The sequence below is a fragment of the Eubalaena glacialis genome, chromosome 9, assembly GCF_028564815.1.
Source record: "Eubalaena glacialis isolate mEubGla1 chromosome 9, mEubGla1.1.hap2.+ XY, whole genome shotgun sequence".
NCBI classification, from domain to species: Eukaryota; Metazoa; Chordata; class Mammalia; order Artiodactyla; family Balaenidae; genus Eubalaena; species Eubalaena glacialis.
In genome coordinates, this window is record NC_083724.1 from 84,122,855 (window position 1) to 84,149,374 (window position 26,520).

Sequence of the window (26,520 nt, forward strand, 5' to 3'; positions counted from 1 at the left end):
AAGTACCAACCTAGAGTTCTATACAAACCAAAAATGCCCTTAACAGTAAGGGTGCAATTGGTAAAATTAAGAAAATTTCACACACAAAAATAATTTTTTCCCTAACTACACAAAAAGGTGGTCTTTTTTTTTTTTTTTTGAAGATTGATTGATTGATTGATTGATTGCTATGTTGGGTCTTCGTTTCTGTGCTAGGGCTTTCTCTAGTTGCGGCAAGCGGGGGCCACTCTTCCTCGCTGTGCGCGGGCCTCTCACTATCGTGGCCTCTCGTTGTGGAGCACAGGCTCCAGATGCGCAGGCTCAGTAGTTGTGGCTCATGGGCCTAGTTGCTCCGTGGCATGTGGGATCTTCCCAGACCAGGGCTCGAACTCGTGTCCCCTGCATTAGCAGGCAGATTCTCAACCACTGCGCCACCAGGGAAGCCCAAGGTTGTCTTTAAGCAGAAGAAAAATGATAACCAGATGGAAGCTTGGAGACGCAGGAAGGAATGATGAACAACTGAAAGGGTAAATATATGGGTTAAATGAATAGTGATTTTGAAATGAAAATAATGTCTTGAGGGTTAAAAAAAACCAAAGGACTAAACTACATGAAAACAATGGCAGTTGAGTGAGGGATAAAGAAAAGTATTTTAAGGTCCTTATGTCAGAGAAAAGGTTAAAGCTGCTGTTTTATATTGGACTTGAATATTCAAAGTTACATGTTATAATATTTAGAGTATAGACACTAAAAGATTTGAAAAGTCGTCTATCACTATATACTAATGGGAATAAAAAGAATAACAACAGCAAAAAAATGTACTCAACCCAAAAGAAAGCAAGAAAGAGAAAAGAACAAAGAAAAAATGGTATATAGGAAAAACAGTGGGTGAGGTGGTAAATTTAAATCCAAATGGATCACCGAGAGATAAACCCACACACATATGGTCACCTTAGCTTTGATAAAAGAGGAGAGAATATACAGTGGGGAAAAGACAGCCTCTTCAATAAGTGGTGCTGGGAAAACTGGACAGCTACATGTAAAAGAATGAAATTACAACACTCCCTAACACCATACACAAAAATAAACTCAAAATGGAGTAAAGACCTAAATATAAGGCCAGACACTATAAAACTCTTAGAGGAAAACATAGGCAGAACACTCTATGACATAAATCATAGCAAGATCCTTTTTGACCCATCTCCTAGAGAAATGGAAATAAAAGCAAAAATAAACAAATCGACCTAATGAAACTTAAAAGCTTTTGCACAGCAAAGGAAACCATAAAAAACACGAAAAGACAACCCTCAGAATGGGAGAAAATATTTGCAAATGAATCAACGGACAAAGGATTAATCTCCAAAATATATAAGCAGCTCATGCAGCTCAATATTAAAAAAACAAACAACCCAATCCCAAAATGGGCAGAAGACGTAAATAGGCATTTCTCCAAAGAAGACATACAGATGGCCAAGAGACACATGAAAAGCTGCTCAACATCACTAATCATTAGAGAAATGCAAATCAAAACTACAGTGAGGTACCACCTCACACCAGTTAGAATGGGCATCATCAGAAAATCTACAGAAAACAAATGCTGGAGAGGGTGTGGAGAAAAGGGAACCCTCTTGCACTGTTGGTGGGAATGTAAATTGATACAGCTACTATGGAGAGCAGTATGGAGGTTCCTTAAAAAACTAAAAATAGAACTACCATATGACCCAGCAATCCCTCTATGGGGCATATACCCTGGGAAAACCATAATTCAAAAGGAGTCATGTACCACAATGTTCATTGCAGCCCTGTTTACAATAGCCAGGACATGGAAGCAACCTAAGTGTTCATTGACAGATGAATGGTTAAAGAAGATGTGGCACATATATACAATGGAATATTACTCAGCCATAAAAAATGAAATTGAGTTATTTGTAGTGAGGTGGATGGACCTAGAGTCATACAGAGTGAAGAAAGCCAGAAAAACAAATACCATATGCTAACACATATATATGGAATCTTAAAAAAAAAAAAGTTCTGATGAACCTAGGGGCAGGACAGGAATAAAGACGCAGATGTAGAGAATGGACTTGAGGACATGGGGAGGGGGAAGGGTAAGATGGGACAAAGTGAGAGAGTAACATTGACTTATATACACTACCAAATGTAAAATAGATAGTGGGAAGCAGCTGCATAGCACAGGGGGATCAGCTCGATGCTTTGTGACCACCTAGAGGGGTAGGAAAGGGAGGGTGGGAGGGAGATGCAAGAGGGAGGGGATTTGGGGATATATGTATACATGTAGCTGATTCACTTTGTTATACAGCAGAAACTAACACAACATTGTAAAGTGATTATACTCCAATAAAGATGTTAAAAAAACAATCCAAATGGATCAGAAATTCCATTAAATGTAAATAAGGTAATTCTTCCAATAAAAGACAAACATTGTCAGTTAACACAATCCAATTGACAGGCATACCTTGTGCTTTGCTTTACTGTGCTTTGCTTTATTGTGATTTTTATAAATTGAAGGTTTGTGGTAACCCTGTGTCAAGCAAGTCTTTTGGCACCATTTTCCCAACAGTGTTATTTTTAAATTAAGGTATGTACGTTTTTTTAGACATAATGCTAGTGCACACTTAGTAGTCTACAGTATAGTGTAAACATAACTTTTATATGCACTGGGAAACCAAAAAAATTTGTGTGATTCACTTTATTGTGATAATCGGTTTATTGTGGAGGTCTGGAACTGAACACACAATATCTCCGAGGTATGCTTGTATATACAGGAGAGACAAAATGTAATGATACAGAAAAATTTATATAAAAAATATATAAACACCAAAAGAAAGCTGCTGTATTATATTAATATCAAACAGAATTTTAGGCAAAAAGACTTACTAGTGGTAAAGAGACTTACTACTAGTAAAGACTTACTAGTAGTTGATAATGATAAAAGGACTAATTCATTAGGAAGATTTTGCAATTCTAAATTTATAGAATTCAATATATTGCTTCTAAGTTTATCAGAGGACTACAAGGAGAAATAGAGAAATCTACAATCATAGAGGAAGATCACACACTCAGTAATCAAAAGTTAGTAGGGATGTAGAAAGTACAATTGACCTAATAACCATGTGTAGGCTATTGTACTCAACAAATGGATAATACAGTTTTTCATGGACATGTGGGACATTTACAAAAACTGTCCATTTTCCATACCAGGAAGCAAATCTAAACAAGATTTAAAGAATTGTAACCAGAGTATATTCTCTGACCATAATGAAAATGAGATACAAAAAAAAAAAAAAAAAAAAAAAAGCAGGGGTTTAGAAAATCTCATATATTTAGAAACTACAAAACATACTCCAAAGTAACCTTGGGTTAAGGAAGAATCCACAATGAAAATTAGAAAGTATTTCATTTAAAAAATAAAGTATCAATTCATGAGGTGTAGGTAAAGCTGTGCTTAGAGGGGACTTTATATCTTTAATTTAGTAGAAAAGATGGTTAAAAGTCGATGAGTGGAGCATTTATCCCAGTAAGTTATAAAAACTGCAAATTAAGCACAAAGGGGGAAGAAAAAGAGCTTAATTTATTGAAATAGGGATCAAACATAATAAAACTAAAGCTCAGAGTTGCTTCTTTGAGATTAAAGTGAAGGGAAAAGTGTGAAGACAAAAATATCAAATGAAATGGAGACATCACTTATTGTTTCTATATATATTAAAAATCTAAGAAGATATTATGAATAACTTAATGCTGAGGCATTAAACAATTTAGATGAAATGGTCAAATACCTGAAAAGCTACAGATAGAAGAAGAAAGAGAAAAATCTAAATCGCTCCATATTTGTTAAAGTAGTTGAATTTATTTTTGACAAGGGGAAATAATAGTCTTTTCAATTAATGGTGTTGGTACAACTGCGTAGCCACATGCAAAAGCATGAAGTTGAACCTATAGCTCACATCATATACAAAAATTAACTCAGAGTGGATTGAATACCCAAATGTAAGAGCTGTAACTATAAAACTCTTTGGAAGAAAACATAGTTGTAAGTTTTTGTGACCTTGGATGGGGCAATGGTTTCTTATACATGGCAACCAAAGAAGAAACAGATAAATTGGACTTCATAAAAATTAAAAAAAAATTGTGCTTCCAAAGGCTATCAAGAAAATGAAAAAACAACCCTCAGACTGGGAGAATATATTTGTAAGTTATATATCTGATAAGAGATTAGTATCTAAAATCCTACAACTCAACAATAAAAAGACAAATAACCCAATTTAAAAATGGGCAAAGTGTTTGAATAGATATTTCTTCAAAGAAGATCTATGAATGGCCAATAAGTACATAAAATGCTCAAGATCATGAGTCACTAGGGAAATGCAAATGAACACCACAGTGAGGTACTATATACTCACTAGGATAGCTATAATCAAAAAGGCAATGATAGTTTCGGCAAGGATGTGGAGAAATTGGAACCTGCATATGTTGATGGGGCTGTAAAATGGTACAGCCTCTTTGGAAAACAGTCTGACATTTCCTAAATATAGAGTTACCATATGACTTAGCAATTCCATTCTTACCCAAGAAAATTGAAAGTGTATGTTCACACAAAAACTTATATATGAATATTCATAGCTGCATTACTCATAATAACCAAAAAGTGGAAACAACCCAAATGTTCATCAACTGATGAAACAAAATGCATACATATGTACAATGGAATACTATTCATCCATAAAAAGGAATGAATTATTGATAAATGGAACAACATGGATGAATCTTGAAAAGCATTATTCTAAGTGTAAAAAGTAACACAAAAGACCACACAGTGTATGATCCCACTTATATGAAATAGCCATAATAGTTAAATCCATAGAGACAGAAAGTGATTCTTGGTTGCCCAGAGCAGGAGGGAGGATAATCAGTGAATGACTGCTAATGGATATGGGCTTTTTTGGGGGATGATTTACACGCTCTGAAATTAGATGGTTGTGATGGTTGCACAACTTTATTAATATACTAAGAACCACAGTCAATTGTACACTTTAAAAGGGTGATCTACTATTTGAAAGCTCACAAATCCAGACCTAGATGGCATCCCCAGTGAGTTCTTCCAAATATTAAAAATTAACACCACTCTACATAAATTCTTCCAGAGATTAGACAGCAAGAGGATATTTCCCAATTCTTTTTACTAGGCTGACATAACTTTGAACGTGCATAGGAGATTGAAAAAAAGAATTACAGATTAATCCTCTCATGAATATAATTTCAAAATATAAATTCATCCTAAATATAATATTAGCAATTAAACCTAAAAATATAAAAAGAATACATCATGACAAAGTGGGGTGATTTCAGGAATGCAAGGATAGTTTAACCAGTCAATGTAATTCACATTAAGAGATAAAAACTATAAGGCCATTCCAGTAGATGCAGAAGAAACATTTGATAAAATTTATGTATTCATAATAAAAGCAAACTAGGGGGCTTCCCTGGTGGCGCAGTGGTTAAGAATCCGCCTGCCAATGCAGGGGACATGGGTTCGAGCCCTGGTCCCGGAAGATCCCACATGCCGCGGAGCGGCTGGGCCCGTGAGCCACAATTACTGAGCCTGCGCATCTGGAGCCTGTGCTCCGCAACAAGAGAGGCCGCAATAGTGAGAGGCCCGCGCACTGCAATGAAGAGTGGCCCCCACTTGCCACAACTGGAGAAAGCCCTCGCACAGAAACGAAGACCCAACACAGCCATAAATAAATAAATAAATAAAATTAAAAAAAAAAAAAAAAAAAGCAAACTAGTAAGAGGTAGTTGTCTTATTCTAATGAAGGGTATCTACATAAAACCTATAGTAGACATCATACTTGGGATTGGGATTAAGACCAGGATATCTGCTATTACTACTTCTGTTCAACTCTGTTCTGGAGGTCCTAGCCAGAGTAATAAGGCTAGAAAAAAGAAAACCAAACAAGTGTTGGAGAGAAAGAAATAAACTTCTTTATTTCTTTGCCAATGACTTGTGTATGTAGGAAATCCAAAATCTATAAACTATTAGTAGTACGTTGTACTTGGCAATGTTACTGTATATAGGACAATAGAAAAAAACACTTGATTGTGTTTTCATGTATCAGGAACAAATATAAAATGAAAAGAGAAACTGCAATTTACTAGCATAAGCATCAGATACTTTGCAATGAATGTAATGAAAGATGTATAAGACTTCTACACTAAAACCCACAAAATATTAAAGATTTAAGTAAATTCAGTTCATAGATTAGAATACTCAATATTTTAAAGATGTCAGTGCTCCCCAAATTGATCTATGGATTCAATGCAATATCACATTTTCAGTAGAACATGTTAGTGTAAACCGAGCTGATTCTAAAATTTATATGAAAATGCAAACTTAAGCTGTGTCACCCCCAAATACTTCAGCAAGTATTTCCTATAAACGCTTACAATATATGTAATCAGAATAGGAAACACACAAATTTATATGAAGTAAAGGGATGTTGAAATTAATGTACAAATGGAGGCAAAACTGGTCTTTCCACAGAGAGGACAGGAACTTAGCTGATCCTCTGTCAGATAAGACAACTTGCATGTCTATAGACAATTGTTTTGCATTGCTATCAGGTATCTACAACTTACAGAGTTGTAAAATAGCTCCCTTAGGATCAGAATTAGATAACTTGGAGGAGAGTTATCTACACAAGATGTAGTTTTCTATTGTAGCACACATTTCCCCCTACGTCTTTAATTTGACTTTAATCCTTCTTGGGTTGGTGGAAAGCTCAACCACAGATAATAGTTGGGTTCCATTACTCAGATGCGTGTGAAGTTTCCAGAGGGCTTTAGAAACAGCTGAACATTAGATGAGACCCCACTGATCCCTAGTCCATGATGTTTACAGCTGATATTTATGGTATAAGCCCAAATGACTCCTTTTGTGCCATGTGGGGTACATTCAACTTTGCCAAGGACAGAACCTCCAGAATAGCCTAGAGAATATAAATATATGTGCAGGGGGACTTCCCTGGTGGTTCAGTGGTTAAGAATCCACCTGCCAAAGCAGGGACACGGGTTTGATCCCTGGTCTGGGAAGATCCCACATACCGTGGAGCAACTAAGCCTGTGCACCACAACTACTGAAGCCTGCGTGCCTAAAGACCGTGCTCCACAACAAGAGAAGCCACGGCAATGAGAAGCCCACGTAGCAACGAAGACCCAACACAGTCAAAAAAAAAAAAAAAAAAATATATATATATATATATATATATATATGGGGGAAGATGAGGGATAATGTAAGGTTTTTTTGGTCTCATCAGAATTTGCAAAGATTTACTTCTCTTCAGCTTCCCCATATATTGGCCATAAGGCTGTTTGACTCTTTCTTTAGGTTCTTGAGCCCTGGTGCTAAGCCCAACTTTCCTAGGTACACCAATAGCCATTCCCCTTTGAGGCCTGTCACCTATTAGGGCACTGACAGGCTGGGGTGGGGTGGGGTGGGGAATGGGTTTTATTATTGGAGGTCCCACACTCCACCATCTGCTTTCCAGTTTTGGAGAATTCTCCCTTTCCAAATTCCTCATTTTTCTCCTCTTTACCTCCCTCTAACCTAATTCCCTGGGTGATTCCAGACACACTTTTTTTTTTTTTTTAATTGAAGTATAGTTGATTGTATATGTATATATATTATATATACATAACATGTTTTGTATATATAATATATATACGGTCCCCTGGCCATCTGTATGTCTTTGGGAAAATGTCTATTCAGATCCTCTGCCCATTTTTAAATTGGATTTTTTTGTTGTTGTTATTGAGCTATATGAGTTCTTTATATATTTGGATATGCTTATTGGATATATGATTTGCAAATATCTTCTCCCATTCACTAGGTTGTCTTTTTGTTTTGTTGATGGTTTCCTTTGCAGTGCAAAAGCTTTTTAGTTTAATGTCGGCCCATTTGTTTATTTTTGCTTTAGTTGCCATTGCCTTTGGAGTCAGATCCAAAAAAAATATTGCCAAGAGTGATGTCAAGGAGCTTATTGTCAATATTTTTTTCCCGGAGTTTTATGGTTTCTGGTCTTAACATTCAAGTTTTTAATCCATTTTGAGTTAATTTTTTTGTATAGTGTACAATAATGGTCTAGTTTCATTCTTTTTCATGTGGCTTTTCAGTTTTCTCAACACCATATATTGAAGAGATTGTCCTTTCTCCATTTTATATTCTTGGCTCCTTTGTTGTAAATTAATTGACTATATATATGGGTTTATTTCTTGGCTCTCTATTCGGTTTCATTGATCTGTAATTATGCCAATACTGTTTTGATTATTACAGCTTTGTAGTATTGCTTGAAATCAGGGAGCATGATGCCTCCAGCTTTGTTCTTTCTCCAGATTGCTTTGGCTATATGGGGGCTTCTGTGATTCCATACAGATTTTAGGATTGTTCTATTTCTGTGAAAAATGCCATTGGAATTTTGATAGGGATTGCACTGAATCTATAGATTGCTTTGGGTAAAATGGACATTTTAACAATATTAATTCTTCCAAACCATGTGCATGGAATATCTTTCCATTAATTTGTGTCTTCTTCAATTTCTTTGATCAGTGTCTTATAGTTTGCATTCTGCAGGTCTTTCACCTCCTTTGTTGTGAAAGTTAACCAAAACAAAACAAAATATGCAGTATTCATGGTTAAGAACATGCTTTCTACTGTCTACCACTTCCCGCATTATTATTATTTTTTGCCGCAAAGATAATCACCTGTCTGATGGCTATTTTGCTTCCTGGTTCTTGGCAGGAGAATGGGTGCTTTCCATATACAGGCTTTAATTAATTCCCCTGCTTTCAGACCCAGCTCCTGTTGTCCATCCTAGTCAGAATTTCCTGGCTCTTAAGCATTTTGGGTTTCTTCAGGTAATATTGGTGCACTCCTCCATTACATTCTTTTCCACTCATATTCTAAGTAGTGGTTCCTCCTGCCCTGCTTTATTAGTCATCGGTCTTTCATCCTCTTTCTGTTTCCCAAAAATTTGTTAAAATAATGTGTTTTCTAATGGCTTTCCTTCCTTTCTCTTAAATGTTGTGGGTTTATACCCTGAAAATAACTTTCAGGGTTATTTAAATAAGGTTTTCAGAGGGATTAACAAAAAGCATTTGGCTCTTCATCATCTTGAAGAGGAACAAATTATTTAATTCTCAGAACAACCCTATACAATTCTATTTTACAGATTTGGAAACATTGGCACAAGGAAGTTAAATAGATTTTTCTAACACAAATAAGCTATTTGATGATGTAGTGGGAATTAAATCCCAAAAGCTCTACTCCAGAGCTTCATATTCTTGTTTTCTCTCTAAATTCACTACTAAGAAATTCTAAGACATTTAGAAATACCCTAGGAGACAGCAGACATATTATATCTTGGACTATTTCATTTTCAAAAACCCAGAATACACCTGGTTAAGTATGTGATTCCTAATTATGTTTGGCAGATGATACATTCTAAAATGTATCAACTTATGTTTGTTCTGTATTATTCCACTTTGCATCTCCTTAATCAGTCATTAGTTGCTTCATATTATTTGATTTATTTAGAACTGTTTCGTCTGTTGAAAAAAATTTTTTTTAATCAGAGAAGTGCAATGGAAAAGAATAGATATCATTTGGAGAAATGAACAATAACAGAAAAGGGGCAGTGGGGTGGCTTAAAGTGGCATACATAAAACATAAGTTTGTTCCTATATCTTTTTCCCTGAAGGCTTATTCTTAAGGGACGGCTATAAAACAGAAATGTACCAGATGGCCATGTTGAGATCTGGTTAACACTTGCCAGCAAATACTGCTTTATAAACTCTAGAAGAGACCTGTATATTTAAACATAGTAATCTGTATATCGAATGCCAGAAACCTGGTTTTAAATATTCAGTTTATATCCTGGCACTGATCACTGAGTTGACTCCTTGATTTTCTATTCAGTTTTGCCATTGAGAATGAGCAAGTCTTGCTTCCCAGAACCTCAGTTTCCTCATGTATACAGTGAAGAGGCTGGACCAGATGATTTCAAAGATCTTATCCTCCCACAGAATTCTGATTCTATTATTCAGCTCTTCTTATTTTGTTTTTGGTGGTTCTTAATATACCTTTTGATCAATACTTTATTGATGTATAATTTACATACGGTTGAATACATAAATTTAAAATAGATTGCTTGGTGACAGAAAAACCCCAGATTTACTGAGCTATAATTAATATATTATGAAATTCAACTGTTTAATGTGTACAATTCAATGGTTTCTAGTCTGTTTACAGATTTTTCAATCATTACCATAATTTAAGTTTAGAAAAATTTCATTGCGCCCCCAAAAAACCTCATACACATTAGCAGTCATTGCCCATTCTCCTTGTCCCTCTTCCCCCTCAGGCCTTGGCAATTACTAGTCTACTTTCTATCTTTTTATATTTGTCTATTCTGGACCTTTCATATAAATGGACTCTTACAATATGCAGTCTTTTGTGACTGGCTTCTTTCATTTTGCATAATGTTTTTGAGGTTCATTCATGTGTAGCAAGTGTCAGTACTTCATTCCTTTTTGTTGCTAAATACTGTTCCATTTTATGTATATACCACATTTTGTTTATCCATTCATTAGATGATGGACATTTAAGCTGTTTCCACTTTTTTGCTACAGTGAATCATGCCACTGTGAACATTTGTGTGGACATATATTTCTCTTGGGTAGAGACCTAGGAGAATTACTAAGTCATATGGTAGCTTTATGTTCAACATTTTGAGGCACTGCCAAACTATTTTCCAAAGTGGTTGTAATATTTTACATTTCTACCAGCAATGTATGAGGGTTTCTGCTTCATTACATCTTTGCTAACATTTATTAGTCTCTTTTATTATAACAATTCTATTATGTGTGAAGTGGCATCTCATTGTTCAATGACTTTTTATACATCTACACCTTTGTGACCCCCCACCCAGATAAAGATATGTGAAATTTTCATTGCCCCGAAAGTTTTTTTGTGCCTTTTCTCAGTAAACACCAGTTGCTTGCCCCTAGGTAACCACTCTTCTGACTTCTACCACCATAAATTAGTTTTGCCTGTTCTTTTTTTTTTTTTAATTATATTTATTTGGCTGTATTGGGTCTTAGTTGCGGCACACGGGATCTTTTTGTTGTGGCATGCAGGATCTGTCGCGGCGCGTGGGCTCTTCCTTGTGGCACATGGGCTTCTCTAGTTGTAGTGTGGGCTTCTCTCTAGTTGTGGCTCAGGCTCAGTAGTTGCAGTGCATGGGCTTAGTTGCCCCGAGGCATGTGAGATCTTAGTTCCCTGACCAGGGATTGAACCTTCATCCCCTGCATTGATAGGGGGATTCTTAACCACTGGACCAGCAGGGAAGTCCCAGTTTTGCCTGTTCTTGAGCATTATATAAATGGAATCAGACAGTATGTTTTATTTATACATCAAAGTACATGAATGTTATAGCAGTGTTATTCGTAATAACCAATAGTGGAAGCCACTCAAATCTCCATTAACTGATGAATGGATAGACAACATACAGTATATCTATAAAATGGAATACTATTTGTCAACAAAAAGGAAAGAAATACTGATGCACTCTTTAGTGTGTGGCTTCTTTTACTCAGTGTAATGATTTTGAGATTTTGTTGTTGTGTGTATCAGTAATTCATTCCTTTTTATTGCTGAGCAGTATTCCATTGCAAGTAGCATAAAATCTCAGATCCTTCACAGTTCTTTTTTTTTTAAATTTTATTTATTTTTATACAGCAGTTTCTGATTATCAATTTTATACATATTAGTGTATATATGTCAATCCCAATCTCCCAATTTATCCCACCCCCACCCCTCACTTTCCCCCCTTGGTGTCCATACGTTTGTTCTCTACATCTGTGTCTCTATTTCTGCCTTGCAAACCAGTTCATCTGTACAATGTTTCTAGATTCCACATATATACGTTAATATACGATATTTGTTTTTCTCTTTCTGACTTACTTCACTCTGTATGACAGTCTTTAGGTCCATCCAAGTCTCTACAAATGACCCAATTTTGTTCCTTTTTATGGCAGAGTAATATTCCATTGCATATGTATACCACATCTTCTTTATCCATTTGTCTGTCGATGGGCATTTAGGTTGCTTCCGTGACCTGCCTATTGTAAATAGTGCTGCAATGAACATTGGGTTGTATGTGTCTTTTTGAATTATGGTTTTCTCTGGGTATATGCTCAGTAGTGGTATTGCTGGGTCATATGGTAATTCTATTTTTAGTTTTTTAAGGAACCTCCATACTGTTCTCCATAGTGGCTGTATCAATTTACATTCCCACCAACAGTGCAAGAGGATTCCCTTTTCTCCACACCCTCTCCAGAATTTATTGTTTGTAGATTTTCTGATGATGCCCATTCTGACTGGTGTGAGGTGATACCTCATTGTAGTTTTGATTTGCATTTCTTTAATAATTAGAGATGTTGAGCAGCTTTTCATGTGTCTCTTGGCCATCTGTATGTCTTCTTTGGAGAAATGTCTATTTAGGTCTTCTGCCCATTTTTGGATTGGGTTGTTTGTTTTTTTAATATTGAGCTGCATGAGCTGTTTGTATATTTTGGAGATTAATCCTTTGCTGATTCGTTTGCAAAGATATTCTCCCATTATGAGAGTTGTCTTTTTGTCTTGTTTATGGTTTCCTTTGCTGTGCAAAAACTTTTAAGTTTCATTAGGTCCCATTTGTTTTTGGTTTTTTTTCTGTTTCTCTAGGAGGTGGGTCAAAAAAGACCTTGCTGTGATTTATGTCATAGAGTGTTCTTCCTATGTTTTCCTCTAAGAGTTTTATAGTGTCTGGTCTTACATTTAGGTCTTTAATCCATTTTAGTCTATTTTTGTGTATGGTGTTAGGGAGTGTTGTAATTTCATTCTTTTACATGTAGCTGTCCAGTTTTCCCAACACCACTTATTGAAGAGACTGTCTTTTCTCCATTGTATATCCTTGCCTCCTTTGTCATAGATTAGTTGACTGTAGGTGTGTGGGTTTATCTCTGGGCTTTCTATCCTGTACCATTGATCTATACTTCTGTTTTTGTGCCAGTACCATACTGTCTTGATTACTGTAGCTTTGTAGAATAGTCTGAAGTCAGGGAGTCTGATTCCTCCAGCTCCGTTTTTTTCCCTCAAGATTGTTTTGGCTATTTGGGGTCTTTGTGTCTCCATACAAATTTTAAGATTTTTTTGTTCTAGTTCTGTAAAAAATGCCATTGGTAATTTGATAGGGATTGCATTGAATCTGTAGATGGCTTTGGGCAGTATAGTCATTTTCACAATACTGATTCTTCCAATCCAAGAATACAGTATATCTTTCCATCTGTTTGTGTTATCTTTGATTTCTTTCATCCGTGTCATAGTTTTCTGAGTACAGGTCTTTTACCTCCTTAGGTAGGTTTATTCCTAAGTATTTTATTCTTTTTGTTGCAATGGTGACTGGGATTGTTTCCTTAACTTCTCTTTCTGATCTTTCGTTGTTAGTGTATAGGAATGCAAGAGATTTCTGTGCATTAATTTTGTATCCTGCAACTTTACCAAATTCATTGATTAGCTCTAGTAGTTTTCTGGTGGCATCTTTAGGATTATCTATGTATAGTATCGTGTCATCTGTAAACAGTGACAGTTTTACTTCTTCTTTTCCAATTTGTATTCCTTTTATTTCTTTTTCTTCTCTGATTGCCATGGCTAGGACTTCAAAACTATGTTGAATAATAGTGGCAAGAGTGGACATCCTTGTCTGGTTCCTGATCTCAGAGGCAATGGTTTCAGTTTTTCACCATTGAGAATGATGTTGGCTGTGGGTTTGTTGTATATGGCCTTTATTATGTTGAGGTAGCTTCCCTCTATGCCCACTTTCTGGAGAGTTTTTATCATAAATGGGTGTTGAATTTTGTCAAAAGCTTTTTCTGCATCTATTGAGATGATCATATGGTTTTTATTCTTCAATTTGTTAATATGGTGTATCACATTGATTGATCTGCGAATATTGAAGTATCCTTGCATCCCTGGGATAAATCCCACTTGATCATGGTGTATGATCCTTTTAATGTGTTGGTGGATTCTGTTTGCTAGTATTTTGTTGAGGATTTTTACATCTATATTCATCAGTGGTATTGGTCTGTAATTTTCTTTTTTCATAGTATCTTCGTCTGGTTTTGGTATCAGGGTGATTTTGGCCTTGTAGAATGAGTTTGGGAGTGTTCCTTCCTCTGGAATTTTTTGGAAAAGTTTGAGAAGGATGGGTCTTAGGTCTTCTCTAAATGTTTGGTCGAATTCACCTGTGAAGCCGTCTGGTCCTGGACTTTTGTTTGTTGGAAGATTTTTAATCACAGCTTCAATTTCATTACTTGTGATTGGTCCGTTCATATTTTCTATTTCTTCCTGGTTCAGTCTTGGAAGGGTATACCTTTCTAAGAATTTGTCCATTTCTTCCAGGTTGTCCATTTTATTGGCATAGAGTTGCTTGTGGTAGTCTCTTATGATGCTTTGTATTTCTGCGGTGTCCGTTGTAACTTCTCCTTTTTCATTTCTAATTTTATTGATTTGAGTCCTCTCCCTCTTTCTCTTGATGAGTCTGGCTAAAGGTTATCAATTTTGTTTATCTTCTCAAAGAACCAGCTTTTAGTTTTATTGATCTTTCCTATTGTTTTTTTTCTATTTCATTTATTTCTGCTCTTATCTTTATTTCTTTCCTTCCACTAACTTTGGGTTTTGTTTGTTCTTCTTTCTCTAGTTCCTTTAGGTGTAAGGTTAGATTATTTGAGATTTTTCTTGTTTCCTGAAGTAGGATTGTATTGCTTTAAACTTCCCTCTTAGAACTGCTCTTGCTGCATCCTATAGGTTTTGGATCATCATGTTTTCGTTGTCATTTGTCTCTAGGTATTTTCTGATTTCCTCTTTGATTTCTTCAGTGATCTCTTGGTTATTTAGGAATGTATTGTTTATCCTCCATGTGTTTGCGGTTTTTACGTTTTATTCCCTGTAATTTATTTCTAATCTCATAGCGCTGTGGTCAGAAAAGGTGCTTGAAATGATTTCAGTTTTCTTAAATTTACCAAGGCTTGATTTGTGACCCAAGATGTGATCTATCCTGGAGAATGTTCCATGTGCACTTGAGAAGAAAGTGTAATCTGCTGTTTTCAGATGGAATGTCCTATAAATATCAATTAAATCTATCTGGTCTATTATGTCATTTAAAGCTTGTGTTTCCTTATTAATTTTCGGTCTGGATGATCTGTCCATTGGTGTAAGTGAGGTACTAAAGTCCCTCACTCTTATTGCGTTACTGTCGATTTCCTCTTTAATAGCTGTTAGCATTTGCCTTATGTATTGAGGTTCTCCTATGTTGGGTGCATAAATATTTATAATTGATATATCTTCTTCTTGGTTTGATCACTTGATCATTATGTAGTGTCCTTCCTTGTCTCTTGTAACATTCTTTATTTTAAAGCCTATTTTATCTGATATGAGTATTGCTACTCCAGCTTTCTTTTGATTTCCATTTGCATGGAATATCTTTTTCCATCCCCTCACTTTCAGTCTGTATGTGTCCCTAGGTCTGAAGTGGGTCTCTTGTAGACAGCATATATATGGGTCTTGTTTTTGTATCCATTTAGTGAGCCTGTGTCTTTTGGTTGGAGCATTTAATCCATTCACATTTAAGGTAAATGAATGTTCCTATGACCATTTTCTTAATTGTTTTGGGCTTGTTTTTGTAGGTCCTTTTTTTTTTATATATATGTATGTATATATATATATCTTTTTTTGGGCTGTGTTGGGTCTTCGTTGCTGCATGTGGGTTTTTTTTTCTCTAGTTGCGGGGAATGGGGTCTACTCTTCATTGCGGTGCATGGGCTTCTCATTGTGGTGGCTTCTCTTGTTGTGGAGCATGGGCTCTAGGTGCACGGGCTTCAGTAGTTGTGGCACGTGGGCTCAGTAGTTGTGGCTCACGGGCTCTAGAGCACAGGCTCAGTAGTTGTGGGACATGGGCTTAGTTGCTCCGCAGCATGTGGGATCTTCCCAGACCAGGGCTCGATCCCATGTCCCCTGCATTGGCAGGCAGATTCTTAACCACTGCGCCACCAGGGAAGCCCTGTAGGTCCTTTCCTTGTCTTGTGTTTCCCATTTAGAGAAGTTCCTTTAGCCTTTCTTGTAGAGCTAGTTTTGTGGTGCTGAATTCTCTTAGCTGTTGCTTGTCTGTAAAGCTTTTGATTTCTCCATGGAATCTGAATGAAATCCTTCCTGGGAAGCGTAATCTTGGTTGTCTTCATTTGTTTTCATTCTTTTTTCTTTATTCTGTTCTGTGGCAGTGATTTCCACCATTCTGTCTTCCAGGTCACTTATCCGTTCTTCTGCCTCAGTTATTCTGCTATTGATTCCTTCTAGTGTATTTTTCATTTCAGTTTTTGTATTGTTCATCTCTGTTTGTTCTTTATTTCTTCTAGGTCTTTGTTAACCATTTCTTGCATCTTCGTGATCTTTGCCTCCATTCTTTTTCTGAGGTCCTGTATCATCTTCACTATCATTATTCTGAATTCTTTTTCTGGAAGGTTCCCTATCTCCACTTCATTTAGTTGTTTTTCTGGGGTTTTATCTTGTTCCTTCATCTGTTACATAGTCCTCAGCCTTTTTATTTTGTTTATCTTTCTGTGAATGTGGTTTTCGTTCCACAGGTTGCAGGACTGTAGTTCTTCTTGCTTCTGCTCCCTTCACAGTTCTTGACAAAATGACATTCAATAAACATATACACTTGCTTACAAAATCTCTTAGCAACCTAGGAATATGAGGAATTTACTCAAGGTGATGAAAAGGATGTATCAAAGGAAGTTTAGCATGTGTCATACTTAATAGTAATACTTGAAAAGCAGTCTCAATTATATTAGAAATGGGCCTTAGTTTGGAGTGTATTAATTGCTGTAAGAGACCAACTCCAAAGTTTCAGTGGCTTAACAAAATAGAAGTACATTTCTTGCTAATATAGCAGTACAATGTGGGTGTTCCTCATCAGCAGATGTCTATTCCAGAGCTCATTCAGAGACCCAGGCTTCTTCCATATTGTGTCTCTGCTATCCTTTAAGAGTTCAGAGTTCTCTGCATCCAGCCAGCAGGCTAAGAAAAGGTGGTGAAGGCATTCCTGTTTCTTAATTGACTTTGCCTAGAAGTAACAGATATCATTTCTGGTCACAGCTGCAACTATAGCCCAGGGACTTTTGAATCTAAATTGTAAACTAAATTTAAATTTAAATCTGAGTGCATTTAATACTAGCTCAATCAATGGCTTCTTTCTGAAACTATGTCTTGTAGAATAGAAATCTGCATCAAGCACATTTTGAAGAAGAAAATAGAATACTTCAGTTTATGACTTGGAGGGCAAACCCAAAGACTGAGCAACACAGTTTAATATTATAGTGATAACATTTCCCATATTATGATAGAACTATTAAAACGGTGACTACACCTTTTAAAAAACCTCACAGTGTTTAGACAAGTCTAAAACCTTGAATGTAATTTAGTTTGAGTTGTTGTATTTAACCTCACTATATATTTCTTCTCTATTCTTAGTGATTATCTATATCCATGGTTCCCAAACTGTTTGCTGAGGTGCTCCAGGCATTCCAGTGAACTTATAGGAACTTACATTTTCAAGAGACACAGTGTAATCTGTTGAACACCACACAAAGTATTGCTATTAGGTTTTGAACCTAACTAATAATAAATGGGAGGGCTTCCCTGGTGGCACAGTGGTTGAGAATCTGCCTGCCAATGCAGGGGACACGGGTTCAAGCCCTGGTCTGGGAAGATCCCACATGCCACGGAGCGACTAGGCCTGTGAGCCACAACTACTGAGCCTGCGCGTCTGGAGCCTGTGCTCTGCAACAAGAGAGGCCGTGATAGTGAGAGGCCCGCACACCGCAATGAAGGGTGGCCCCCTCTTGCTGCAACTAGAGAAAGCCCTTGCACAGAAACGAAGACCCTACACAGCCAAAAATAAATAAATAAATAAATAAAAATAATAAATTGGAACAGTTGGTTATTTCTTTTAACTTAAGGTGATTAGTGATGTTGAACATCTTTTCATGTGCATTTTGGCTATTTGCATATCTTCTTTGGAGAAACGTCTGTTGAAGTCCTTTGCCCATTTTGAAATTGGGTTTTGTTGTTGTTGAGTTGTTGGAATTCTTTATATATTCTGACTATTAGTCTGTTATCAAATACATGATTTACAAGTATTTTCTTTCATTGTGTGGGTTGCTTTTTCACTTTGTTTACTGTGTTCCTTGATGCACAGAAGTTTTATATTTTGATGTAGTCTAATTTATTTTTTCTTTTGTTGCATGTGCTTTTGGTATCGTATCCAAGATATCATTCTTGAACTCCAAATCAATGTCATGAAGCTTTTCACCTGTGTTTTCTTCTAAGAGTTTCATATTTAGTTCTTTGATCTATTTTGAGTTAATTTTTACATATGGTGTGTGTGGTGTATAAAGGTTCAACTTCATTCTTTTGCATGTGAATATTCAATTTTCCCAGCACCATTTGTTTCAATGGTGTTGAATGGTGTTCGCACTCCTGTCAAAACTCATTTGGCCATAAATGCAAGGCTTTTTTTTTTCTGGACTCTCTGTTTTATTCCGTTGTTCTACGTGTGTATCTTTATGCCAGTACCACACCATTTTGGTTACTGACTTCGTAATAAGTTTTGAAATCAGGAAGTGTGAAATCTCTGACTTTGCTATTCTTTTTCAAGGTTGTTTTGGCTATTTGGGGGTCCCTTGAGATTCCATGTGAATTTTAGGGTGGATTTCTGTCTTTCTGTGAAAACAGAATTAAAATATTGATAGGATAGTTTCTGGAATATTATAAATGTTACCTGCAATTGTTGTTGTTATTACTATTAAGTTTAAAACCAATCTGGTGACCTGAAATTCCTGTATACAGAGTTTAGGAAAAAATTATATATATATTTTGAAGAATTAAGCTCCTGTAAACTTTTTAAAAACTTAACTTTATTGAAGTATTATGTATGTACAGTAAGCTGCATTCTTTTAAAGGGTACAGTTTGATGAATTCTATATATACCTTTAAAACAACATAATCAAGATACAGAACATTTCCATCATCACCCTCCCCCCAAAATTTTCTCATGTCCCTTTGTAGTCTATTCCTCCTGCTCCTGGCCTCAGGCAATCACTGATCTTTTTTTTTGTCACTATAAATTAGTTTGCATTCTTGTGTATTTTATGTAAATAACATGATATAATGTGTGCTCTTTTGTGTCTGGCTTCTTTTACTCAGTATAATGAATGTGAGGTTTATCTGTGTTGTGTATACAGGCATATCAGTGTTTCATTCATTTTGCTGCTGAGTAGTATTCCATTGTATGGATGTACTACATTTTGTTTATTCATTCACCTGTTGATGGATATTTGAATTGTCTTCAGTTTGGGGCTATTGTTAATAAAGCTATTTTGAACATTTGTCACAAGTCTTTGTGTAAATATACACTTTCATTTCTCTTAGGTACACACCTAGGAGTAGAATGACAGGGTCATATTGCAGGTGTATGCTTAATTTTATAAGAAACTCTTGAACAGTTTTCCAAAGTGGTAGTATTGTTTTACATTCCCATGAGCAGTGTATTAGAGTTCTCTTATGACCTTTTAAACAAATGTTTACATAGGTAGTTCATTTTTGTTGTAGAAGTATTTAAAAATATGTGAGTAAACAAAATTAATCACTCAAAATGCCACCACAAGACATAATGAGTTAACATACTGGAGTATATTCTTCTTGTTTTTTTCATACCTATGCTAATTTTTTATGGTTTAATAGACTTTTTAAAAAATGGAGATATAATTGATATATAACATTAGTTTCAGATATATAACAATGATTTGATATTTTATACACTGCAAAGTGGTGACTATAATAAGTCTAGTCACCATCCATACCTACACTATTTTTAATGAAGTTGTACTATATACACTACTCTGTATTTTGCTTTTTCCACTAAACATGGACTAGATTTCTATTTCAATAAGTATAGAGTTATACCATCATTTAAAATAGCCATATAGTATTCCATTGCTTCAATGCACAATACACTGAAACTAGCCATTTGGCTATTGTTGGACCTATAGGTTGTTGCCACTTCTCCTTTTTATAAATAATTTTAAGGTGGACATTGCTGTATAAATATAATTATATATTTCTCTAATTATTTCTTTATGATAAACTCCAAGAACTGCTGGCTCTAAAAATATACAAATTTTAAAGATGTTTAATATTCATTGCCAAATTGCATTCTAGCTCTGTTGTTGTTTTCTACTATCTTTGTGTTCTTGGATATGTTACTTAACCCTTTTTGAGCATCATTTTCCTCATCCATAAAACAGAGATAATGTGAAAATACATTGTTTTAAAGTAGTTGGCACAGTGCCTAACACATGGTGAGTACTCAGTGATAGCTACTTTACCCTTTTTTTTTTAGTTTTTCCAGTTCATATTCCTACCTGGAGAGTTTAAGAGTTTGTGGTTTCTCAACATCTCAAATACTTATAAGCTATTATCATTAAAAATTCATTGCCAATCTGATCATTTGTATTTCTTCTTTTGTGAATTGTCTTCCTTAATTATGGTCTTAAGTATTTCTTAAACATTGGAATGAACAATAGGGCACCAACGTTTTAGAACAATCTCTAACAATTAGGAGTGAAAGACAGGTGATTATTCCATGAGTAAATTCAATAAATTTGGTGTCTTATTTGTGAATTCATGCTGTTGGTATTCATTGTGGCTTTGAGATTCAGGGCAGCAGACTCAGAGTGTGTTTAAAAGATTCAATATAAATCAACTTTAAATATGTATTTGACATTATTACTTTTCCATGTTTGCCTGGTTTTTTTTGTCAATTTTATGGGACCTCAATGCTAATGAAATGAAACAGAGCTGCATCAGCCCAAGTTTATCTAATCTGTTTTTTTCTCCATGTTCTTTTTATGGAAAAGAACCAGAGAGCTAAGATGTTTTTGTTAGGTTACATTTCCGGGAAATACAGATTGACAGATTGTCCCTGGTAATTTTACATTATGAACATCACTAAATGTTATCAAGCTATTTACTCAAGAGTTTAAAAATTTTTAACTTTTAACTCTGAGTGGAGGTAGGGGAAGAAGGAGTAGAAGGTGGAAGGAGAATGGAAGAGAAGTGTCTCAAGTGTTTCTGTTTTGGCTTTGTCCTTGGAACTCACAAATGTTCAGAAGGGAGAACAAATTCCCGACTCCTGCCTTTCGTGATGGAGTGGAAGTGTAGCTAAGGGGCAACAGGAAGGTACCGCCTGACCAGCTTCTCCCTCCCAAATCATCATATATATGTCCCAAACAAAACAAAATGAAATCTTTCCCTCCCCTCCAACATTCTAGAGATTTAAGAAATTAATTTATTAAAATGCCTTTACTTCTTAATGTGAATTATATTGATTGGACATACAATTTTCAATTCCTTTTATGGTTGTTCACTGACTGATAACCCATAAATAATAATGGAGCTGTCAACTCCATTGGAGCTGTCAACTTTAAGCATAACTTAAAGTTGAGAGTTACGCTTTATTCAGAGGACAGTCTTAGGACTTCAAGCCTGGGAGTCAGTGTCTCAAATAACTCTGAGAGACTGCTCCAAAGAGGCAAGGGTGGGGAGCCAGAGTATATAGGAGTTTTTGCAACAAAAGATCAAGTAATTGGAATATCAAAAGATTACTGTTAATAAAAGAAAACCAGATATCTCAAGGAATTTATTGCTTTTCTATGTATGGGAAGATGCAAGCATGTGGGCTCACTGAAATCATTCCTCAGCTATCATGCACCTCAGCTATCTGGAGCCAGTATCCTGTGTTTTCTCATCCTGAGTTTCCTCAGGCTGCACGGATGGGGGTGGCTGCAGCAGCTGACTGCTAGATGGGGTTGGCAGTGGGCAGCCTGTTTGTCTCCATCCTGAGTTCCCTCAGGGCTCACCGTCTGGGGGGCTGTAATGTGATGACTTGATGGCTGCAACATCCTTTGTTTACTGATATGGCAGGCAGTATTTTAGTTCTCAGAGCAAATGTTCACCTGGAAGAGGACAAGTCTGATCCAGTGTCCCAGGGAGGGCTTTGGGCTTCCAAGTGGTGGTGTTAGGGAATGTGTCCTTGGCAATTGTCTAATTTCTTTGAGCCCCAGTTTTCCCATTGGTAGAGTGAGAGTGATGATTTATAGCCTACAGTCTTGTGAGGCTTAAATGAGACAAAGTATGCAAACATCTTGCACAGTTAATAATCACTATTACCACTAGCACCGATAATCACTAGCACCAAATTTTGGTGTATTCTCCCATAGAAGTAATAAATCTAAATTAGGATTGCAGGCCACTTGCATGTCTCTTACAATTTTTCCATATGTATGTTTGGCTAGCTCATCTTGCTAGTGAACATAAGTTCGTGTGCCTGACGCACAGTGAGGCCAAACTAACTGAAACATTGGAGTTTGGAGCAGGGAAAGCTTTATTGCAGGGCCATGGAAGGAGACGGGTGGCTCATGCCCAAAAAACCGTGTACTCCCTGAAAGGGTTCAGCAAAGTATTTTTGAAGGCCAGGTGAGGGAGTGGCGTTGCAGGGTATGTGATCAGCTACTGCCCAATTCTCTGATTGGTTGATGGTGAGGTAACAGGATGGTGTCACAGGGGTTAACATTATCGATCCTCAGGCTCCAGGAGGCCTGGGGGCTATGTGCTCATGGTCATCAAGTGGTTAACAACTTCCATGTGGTGGGGGGTTTTCACATCTGTAAAACAACTCAGGAAATGTGCACCAGATACTGTTATCTAGGTACTTCAGAGAGGAGCTAAAGCAGAGGATATGGGGCAATGGCTTGCCACTGGGAAGGCCCTGTAGGGTCCTGCTTAGTTACAATCTTCTTAGAGGGTAGAAGATGAATTTTAACAGATTGAAGTTTAAAGTTGAAACCCATAGAACCATGTATGCTATTGAGTTATATTTCTTTTTCTATGAGTTCTACATCCCCAAACTTGAGCCACTCAAAAGAGAATATTCCTGGGGCCAGGTTCAAATGGAATCTCTAATTCCCTTTATCGAAGCCTCAAACTTTGTCACTAGACTCTCTGGTGTCTAGTGGTGTGCTAGTAATTGTTTAACAACTGGGTTTTATATAGTATATATACATAATATATATAAATACAGTACGTATATGTTTATTATGAATTTTCCTGATATGAAGGATGTGTAGCACACAATTTACAAATTATAATAAAGTATAAAATACTCTTCTTTGTAAATTCCATATAGCCAATTTATTCTCACAGGATGCTGATTTTTGCCAAATTCTTGTATCTGTAGCCAACCCATGGTTGCAAATCAATCATGATTTTGCAATTGCATGACAATTTTTGTGCTATTTATAATGTAATAGTTACAGATATGACATCTTTTAAAGTTTAGTCTGTTATTAACATTTTATCTGACACTTTCTAAAGTCTAGATAGACAAGAAAACAATAAATAAAGACCTGATTTGTAACGTTTACCAATTTTCATGGTGTAAATATTCCCACCATGGCCAATTTCAAGCTACCAACATGATGGTACTGAATGGAAAGGGATATATAGTAGCCCATATTCTTTTATTTATTACATATTATTTTCACCAAGCAGATAAAATAGATGTAAATAACTTCAAAAGCATAGATAATAAAATGAATAATTAGGAATTGAAGAGTTTTGCGTGATTATTATCTTTATTTTTAATATAACTTATTTAGGGACTTCAGGGGACGTGGGTTCGATCCCTGGTCGGGGAACTAAGATCCCACATGCCACAGGCAACTAAGCCCATGTGCGGCAACTACTGAGCAGGTGCTCTCTAGAGCCTGTGTGCCACAACTAGAGAGCCTGCACGCTGCAACTTGAGAAGCCCGTGCACCACAATGAAGACCCTGTGCACTGCAACGAAAAGATCCTGCAACCAAATAAATAAACAAATAAATAAATAAATAAAAGGACATGACCCTTATAAAAAATATAACTTATTTAACTATAAATTTATAGACATTAATTTTTTTAACATCTTTATTGGAGTATATAATTGCTTTACAATGGTGTGTTAGTTTCTGCTGTATGACAAAGTGAATCAGCTATACATATACTTCTATCCCCATATCTCCTCCCTCTTGCATCTCCCTCCCACCCCCCAATCTCACCTCTCTAGGTGGTCACAAAGCACCGAGCTGGTCTCCCTGTGCTATGCAGCTGCTTCCCACTAGCTATCTATTTTACATTTGGTAGTGTATATATGTCCATGCCACTCTCTCACTTTGTCCCAGCTTACCCTTCCCACTCCCCGTGTCCTCATGTCCATTCTCTACATCTGCGTTTTTATTCCTGTCCTGCCCCTAGGTTCTTCAGAAGCTTTTTTTTTTTTTTTTTTGATTCCATATATATATGTGTTAGCATATGGTATTTGTTTTTCTCTTTCTGACTTACTTCACTCTGTATGACAGACTCTAGGTCCATCCACCTCACTACAAATAACTCAATTTCGTGTCTTTTTATGGCTGAGTAATATTACATTGTATATATGTGCCACATCTTCTTTATCTATTCATCTGTCAATGGACATTTAGGTTGCTTCCATGTCCTGGCTATTGTAAATAGAGCTGCAATGAACATTGTGGTACATGACTCTTTTTGAATTATGATTTACTCAGGGTATATGCCCAGTAGTGGGATTGCTGGGTCATATGGTAGTTCTACTTTTAGTTTTTTAAGGAACATCCATACTGTTCTCCATAGTGGCTGTATCAATTTACATTCCCACCAACAGTGCAAGAGGGTTCCCTTTTCTCCACACCCTCTCCAGCATTTACTGTCTGTAGATTTTTTGATGATGGCCATTCTGACAGGTGTGAGGTGATACCTCATTGTAGTTTTGATTTGCATTTCTCTAATGATTAGTGATGTTGAGCATCCTTTCATGTGTTTGTTGGCAGTCTGTATATCTTCTTTGGAGAAATGTCTACTTAGGTCTTCTGCCCATTTTTTTTTTTTTTTTTTTTTTTTTCAATTTATCATCATTTATTATGAGTCACTATGCACGCAACTATGCTAAACATGGCAAAATGTATTAAACACTAGTCCAGTCCAACTATTTATGAAATACTTTACATAATTTAATTTGCTTTTGTACAGTTTTATGTAAATAAATTGCTTGTCATTTTTGTCTCTGCAGATTAAAATATAACATGGTCAAATGGTTTCACACTTGTCAGTGTACTTCTCTGTTGACAGGTAATTCAATTTTTTTTTTTTTTTTTTAAACATCTTTATTGAAGTATAATTGCTTTACAATGGTGTGCTAGCCTCTGCCTTACAACAAAGTGAATCAGTTACACATATCTGCCCATTTTTGGATTGGGTTGTTTGTTTATTTGATATTGAGCTGCATGAGCTGCTTGTAAATTTTGGAGATTAATCCTTTGTCAGTTGCTTCATTTGCAAATATTTTCTCCCATTCTGAGGGTTGTCTTTTGGTCTTGTTTATGGTTTCCTTTACTGTGCAAAAGCTTTTAAGTTTCATTAGGTCCCATTTGTTTATTTTTGTTTTTATTTCCATTTCTCTAGGAGGTGGGTCAAAAAGGATCTTGCTGTGATTTATGTCATAGAGTGTTCTGCCTATGTTTTCCTCTAAGAGTTTGATAGTGTCTGGCCTTACATTTAGCTCTTTAATCCATTTTGAGTTTATTTTTGTGTATGGTGTTAGGGAGTGTTCCAATTTCATTCTTTTACATGTAGCTGTCCAATTTTCCCAGCACCACTTATTGAAGAGGCTCTCTTTTCTCCATTGTATATGCTTGCCTCCTTTATAAAAAATAAGGTGACCATATGTGCTTGGGTTTATCTCTGGGCTTTCTATCCTGTACCATTGATCTATATTTCTGTTTTTGTGCCAGTACCATACTGTCTTGATTACTGTAGCTTTGTAGTATAGTCTGAAGTCCGGGAGCCTGATTCTTCCAGCTCCGTTTTTCTTTCTCACGATTGCTTTGGCTATTCGGGGTCTTTTGTGTTTCCATACAAATTGTGAAATTTTTTGTTCTAGTTCTGTGAAAAATGCCAGTGGTAGTTTGATAAGTATGGCATTGAATCTGTAGATTGCTTTGGGTAGTAGAGTCATTTTCACAATGTTAATTCTTCCAATCCAAGAACATCGTATATCTCTCCATCTGTTTGTATCAGCTTTAATTTCTTTCATCAGTGTCTTATAGTTTTCTACATACAGGTCTTTTGTCTCCTTAGGTAGGTTTATTCCTACGTATTTTATTCTTTTTGTTGCAATGGTAAATGGGAGTGTTTCCTTAATTTCTCCTTCAGATTTTTCATCATTAGTGTATAAGAATGCACGTGATTTCTGTGCATTA

General features: G+C 36.1%; 1 protein-coding gene across 2 annotated transcripts in view; it reads left to right on the forward strand.

Annotated features, from left to right (window-relative positions):
* RMI1 (RecQ mediated genome instability 1) overlaps nucleotides 1-26,520 on the forward strand; it is a 389,280-nt gene that overhangs the window by 19,648 nt on the left and 343,112 nt on the right. Inside the window, exon 1 of one of the 2 annotated variants that reach the window (XM_061200542.1) lies at nucleotides 25,345-25,390. The exons of the other annotated variant lie outside the window; for it this stretch is intronic. The gene's annotated coding sequence lies outside the window, so the exon portion shown is untranslated. Of the gene's footprint in view, nucleotides 1-25,344; nucleotides 25,391-26,520 lie in introns of those variants that run through there. 2 annotated transcript variants of the gene reach the window in all.